This window comes from Triticum aestivum, chromosome 2D (genome assembly GCF_018294505.1).
Source record: "Triticum aestivum cultivar Chinese Spring chromosome 2D, IWGSC CS RefSeq v2.1, whole genome shotgun sequence".
NCBI lineage: Eukaryota > Viridiplantae > Streptophyta > Magnoliopsida > Poales > Poaceae > Triticum > Triticum aestivum.
The window spans coordinates 643,282,538-643,288,784 of record NC_057799.1 but is presented as its reverse complement, the minus strand read 5'-3'; the positions used below and the strand labels follow the sequence as shown (position 1 = coordinate 643,288,784).

Below are 6,247 nucleotides of genomic sequence, written 5' to 3'. Positions count from 1 at the left end.
GCCTGGATCCACTGCGGGTCCTCCTCCACTACGTACGATGCGTGCGGCGTTGTCGGGCGGAGCGCCGCCACCAGCATCTCCACCTTTCGCCGGACTGCACATCTCTGCAGTGTGAGGGGCGGCGGGAGCGAGGGGGCGAGGGAGAGGGGGAAGAAGAATGGGGGAGGGCGACGACAGCGGGAGCGAGGAGGAGGGGGGAGAAGAATGGGGGAGGGCGACGGCGGCGGGAGCGAGGAGGACGGATGCGGGAGTGGATGACTAAAGACGAGCCCTAACGGCGCCGCCTAACACCATCTGCCGGCTATCGGGACGGCCTGGAGTGCCATGTAGGCAAAAACGGGCCCAACCTGTCATAAACTCACTTAACACGGCCCGATCCACCGATCAGTGGTTTTTGCAAAACAATTACGCTAGATGTGGTGTTTTCTGCAACGATTCTGTATCCTAGTGTTTTTCGCAAACCTAGCCCTCAAAGTGGTGGTTTTATGCAATTTACTCGGAGAAAGTGCCACATGGTGGCTGTGAGAAAGGGCTGGTGCAGGCACCTGCTTAAGCCCTTTTTGGAGTAATGGAATATCTCATTTCTTCTTTAGAGAGCCTTCACATACTCGGCATTGTTTAAGCTTGTTCCATCATTTTGTATGCCTAATCATTGCCTATTGAGATCAAAGTTTAGCGCGCTATCTCGGCCCTATAGCGTTTGGAGGGGCACCACGCTAAATGGCATCGTGTACAATTTAGAGGCTTTAGCACTATTTAGCGGCACTATAGCACCAATTTAGCATATTTTGAGGTTCCCGCTATTTGCTATAGCCCAGTTTTTAAAACTTTGATTGAGATGCTTATCCATGCATCCTGTAGGAAGGCCCATGCATCTTATTACTGGGTTGTCTTAACGATTTTTAGAACCATGATTAATTGTTTGATAATTCATGGGTTCTCCATTGCTCATCTCAACTTGATTGTATGTAGCAGTTAAGTTTACAAATTATAACGGTCTTGTATAAAACTGCAGGTGCTTGATTCTCATTGATGATATATGGGATGAACAACCATGGAAACTTATCAAGTGTGTTCTGGTCAAAAACAAACTTGGCAGCAAAGTGATCATGACGACTCGCAATGTTGATGTTGCTAGGTCATGTTGCTCTTCTGACAAAGTTGATGGTATTGTTCATGTACTGGAACGTCTTTCAGACAGTGACTCTGAACAACTATTCTATTACAAAATATTCGGTGAAGATGGATGCCCTACAGATTTAAAGGTTGTATCACAGAAAATATTAGAGAAGTGCGAAGGGTGGCCATTAGGTATAATTGCCATAGCTAGTTTACTTGCAAACAAACCGACACAAACTAAGGATCAGTGGTGTAGTGTATACAACTCAATTAGTACTGGGCTGGAAAATAATCATGGTGTGAAGGACATGCGGCTGATATTATCTCTTAGCTACCGTGATATGCCTGTACGGCTAAGAGCTTGTCTTTTGTACCTAAGCATCTTTCAGGAGGACCAAATAATTGGGAGAGATGACTTGATACGGAGATGGGTAGCCGAAGATATTGTTCAGGGAAGACAAGATTGGAACATGTATGAACTAGGAGACGAGTACTTTAACGAGCTTATTAATAGGAGTATGATCCAGCCAACTGATGTTGATGCCTTTGGGAGGGCGCAAGCCTGTAGGGTGCATGATTTGGTACTTGAATGTATTACTTTGTCATCAGCTCAAGAAGACTTCGTCATGATATTGAATGGACAGCAGCCTTTTCCAACTCAGCTGGAAAGCATATATCGGCTATCCCTCCGAGACAGCACAGGACAGCACAGCATACCTCATGGTACCACGAGGTTACCTCATGTGAGGAAACTTGTTGTATCCTCACGTGCTATTGATTCGATGCCATCCCTCTCCATTTTTCCAGTTGTACGTGTCTTGGATTTAGAACACTGCACTAGTCCTAACATCAAGTATGTGGGAAATTTGGTTCACGTGAGTTATCTGAGGCTAAGTCAGGAATTCAACTATCAATCTGGTGTTTGCATTAAGCTTCCAGAAGAAATTAAGCTTCCAAAAGAAACTGGGAATCTAGAGTTTTTGCAGACACTGGACCTAAAGAAAGCCAGGATAAAAGAATTGCCATCTACTGTGGTTCAGCTAAGACAAGTAAGGGTGCTGGAGATTTCACCCCGTGAATGGGACAGGAGATCTGAGAAGCATTTTCTATAGTGGTTATGCAAAATGAAGCAACTCGAAGCTCTTCATATCTTCGCTCGAGATTACTCCCTGGATTTCATGTTGCAAATGGACTGGGCCCCTTGGCACCTCCGAAGATTTTCTGCATGTGCTCGTGAGAATGAAGAAAATCCACCCCCAATACATTTACATTCTGGATGACGGTTTGCCCTTTTACATTCTGGATGACGGTTTGCCCTTTCTCCACACTACCAGAGTGGATTAATTCGTCGCTTTCACACCTCTCCAACCTATCCATTGGGGTGACGACACTGCGCCAGGAGGATCTTGGGAGTCCCGGGTGCTTGCCTGCCCTTAGTTCTCTTTATTTGCAAGTGATACAAGTGCAAACAAAGGAAAGGTTGGAGAGCATAGAGAGTACTACTAGTCATGAGATAGCATTCTGTTGTCTTGTAAACTTCAAGGTCATGAGTCGTGCAATGGGCCTGGCGTTCAGACCTGGAGCCATGAAGGGGCTACAGAGGCTTTCTCTCAGCTCACAGGATTGAACAAAACAGGAAATTCACTTGGAGTAATGAGCAAAGTGATCCAACCTTATGCAAACTCGATTCGTTTTTCTGCAATAAAGATTGGGACATCGACTTTGGCAGTCATCTACTTCATGCCCTCTCTTCATGCCCTCTCTGACCATTGCCCTCTCCTTCTCGCAAATGTCCAAGGTCCACCTAAGTCAAAGTGTTTCCGCTTTGAGAATTTCTGGACTAAAATGCCCAGATTCAAGGAGATCGTTCAAGGCGCTTGGAACCAAAGGGTGAACCACTCTGACCCCTATCAGATCCTGTTTCACAAGCTCAAGAAAACCAGCCAAGCTCTAAGGAAATGGAGCAAGAAAAATTTTGCACACTCAAAGGTGCAGCTGCACATGGCTCTGGAGATCATCCTCCGCTTAGATGTGGCACAAGAGCTCAGGCCTCTCAGTGTGGAGGAGCGTGATATTCGTAAGAGGCTCAAAAGAAAGATTATTGCCTTGGCTGTGATGGAGCGTGCCCGAAAAAGACAGAATTCAAGAATCACCAACCTCAAAGAGGGTGATGCCAACACTTGTTTCTTTCACCTTCGGGTCAATCACAGAAGAAGAAAGAACTTCATTCACCATCTGAAACACAACAACGGCTGGGTAGTTGATCATGATCACAAAAATTCCGTCATCCAAAACCATTTTGCCGAGGTCTCCAAGTGTGGACCGCCACGCCACGAAGACATCAACTGGGACAACATTCCGGTGCCCGCAAGTGACCTTTCAGATCTTGGGGCGGCCTTTACTGAGGAGGAGGTTAGGAAGGCGGTTTTTGACCTCCCTCGTGACAAAGCGCCAGGGCCCGATGGCTTCTCTGGAGCTTTCTTCAAAGAGTGTTGGGAGATCATCAAGGTTGACATTATGATTGCTGTGAACCACTTCTCAAGCTTGCACACATCCAATCTTCATTGGATCAACTCGGCCAACATTGCTCTCATACCAAAGAAAGATGGAGCGGAATGCATCTCGGACTTTCGCCCCATTAGCCTCATTCACGCCATTGCGAAGATCCTAACAAAGGTGTTGGCTATGGGCCTAGCTCCCCATATGCATAACCTTGCCTCCAACGCTTAAAGCGCCTTCATAAAGAAGAGAAGCATTCATGATAATATGTATGTCAGAAACTTGGCCAAGAAACTTCACAGAAATCATACACCCATAGTATGCGGTACCTTGGCCTTCCGCTATCGGTCAAGCGCCTCAAGAGCATTCATTTTCAACACCTTGTGGACAAGGTCTCATGCAAGCTCCCACCATGGCAGGGAAGACACGTCGCCTCTGCCGGACGTGTGGTGTTTGTAAAGGCGGTCCTCACGGTCATTGCAATTTATCATCTCACGCCTCTCGACATCCCCGTGGAGATCCTTAACGCAATTGACCGACTTCGGCGTGCTTACCTTTGGGAGGTTAGTGACAAAGTCTCGGGAGGGTCATGCAAGATCAATTGGGACCTCGTCTGCAAGCCTAAATAGTTTGGTGGCTTGGGTGTGCTTAATTTGAACAAATTTGCTAAGGCCCTCCGACTACGATGGCTTTGGTTCGAGTGGGTGGACAAAAGCAAGCCTTGGGTTGGCATGGGGTCTCCTTGCACCGAGGATGACCGCAAATTTTTTTGCGGCTGCTACAATGGTTACAGTGGGAAATGGGGGCACGGCCAGATACTGGCACTCCCCTTGGCTGAATGGTCTCTGCCCCCGTGACTTAGCACCAAACATTTTTGCCATCTCCCGCAAGAAGAATTCCTCCGTCCAGTAAGCCCTCACCAACAACAGCTGGATCTCTCTCATTGACACCTCCAATGGCCTATCGTTTGCACACGTCCAGCAGTTTGCCGACCTCTGGGAGAAGATGTCCATGACCTCTCTGAATGATGACATAGAAGATTCCATCACCTGGAAGTTCACCAAGGATGGGGTGTACTCTGCTCCCGATCTGCTTACAAAGCACAGTTTGAGGGACTCACATTGTGCGATCTCGTTCACTCTGTATGGGGGGTTTGGGCCACCCCTCGGTGCAAGTTCTTTGCTTGGCTAGTCCTTCAAAACAGGATTTGGACATCAGATCGTCTCATACGTCGCGGCTGGCCAAACTGTTGCCTTTGCCCACTTTGTAAGCAATGCCAGGAGTCGACGGCCCATCTCCTCTTCCAATGCCGCTTCACCATCCGCATTTGGAACCATATACTTTGGTGGCTTGGCATGCATCACATTTCTACGGCGATATGGCAGACGAGGACTTCGGTGAAAGACTGATGGAACGGCAACCTTCAGATTCGCCTTGGCTCCCCTAAGGCGCTAGCCTCCTTGATGATGCTTATCTCATGGGAGATATGGACAGAGCATAACGCTAGGGTCTTTCGAAACACGACCGTCCCTTCCATGGTCCTAATCTGTAAGATCAAAGAGGAGGTGTCTCTTTGGGCAGTGGCGGGTGCGAAGCACATGAGTGCTGTAATGCCGAGAGAGTAGACCTTTTATTTTGCCGCCTTGCGGCCCTTGTTCGATAACTCCTTTCTTAATCAATGAAATGGCAAATCTTTTGTCTTGTTTCAAAAAAAAAATACAGAGGCTTTCTCTTACTCTTTGTGTTGCGGGGACAAAGGATGTTCATGAAGATTTCAACTTGGGCTTGGAGAATCTTACCTCCCTTAAAGTTTTGGACGTTGAATTAGACTGCCGCTGTGCAACAATTTCAGAGGTGCAGGCAGCAGAGGATGCAATGAGAATGAGGGATGCAACCGACTTGATTGCCAACCATCCTGCCATTCATGTGAGGAAACGTTTTATAGGAGAGATGCGATCTTGTGAAGAGCAAGAGATCCCTGAGTCGGGAACAATGAGGATAGAAGATGTATAATTTACGTACTCCTCTTTCCATTTTTTTTTTTGACTCTCCTTATTTTATTGTTTCAAAAAAATTTGATTGTTTATTTCTTTTAAAAATTTGATTGTTTATTTCTTTTCAATTGTTAGGCTGGATTTGCAAGGAGTGGGCCATGTGGTGAAGGAGGAAGGAGGGCCTTTGAAATCAAGGTGGCACCCCAGCGTCTAGAAAGCGTGACAATTCACAGTGGCTATGTGATAGAATCACTTGCATTTTCTTACACAGAGTCAGACTATGATGAGAGGCATCACACCACAGGTCCATGGGGCTGGGATGGTGGCGTGAACAATACAGTGAGTGTAAATCTTAGACTTAAAAATCTCATGTGTGTCTATATCTTTCGATTGTTAGTCCCGTTTGTAATCTCCTTATAAATTGCTACCTTGGTTTTTAACCCATTAATAACTAGCTATCTACCTGTAGATCCCTCTTGACCCTTCAGAGTTTCTCAAGGAAGTCCCTGGAACAGTGGGTTCTTACGATCCCGGTGCACCGTTGAATGTTATATCGTCCCTCACGTTGGTCACGAGTGTTTGCACCTATGGACCTTTTGGACAAGCAAATGGGACTCCGTTTAGCATGGCAGCAC

At 46.8% G+C, this 6,247-nt stretch overlaps 1 pseudogene; it reads left to right on the top strand.

Moving 5' to 3' along the window:
* Positions 1–512: 512 nt before the first annotated feature.
* LOC123056138 (disease resistance protein RGA5-like) overlaps positions 513–6,247 on the top strand; it is a 122,869-nt pseudogene continuing 117,134 nt past the window's right edge.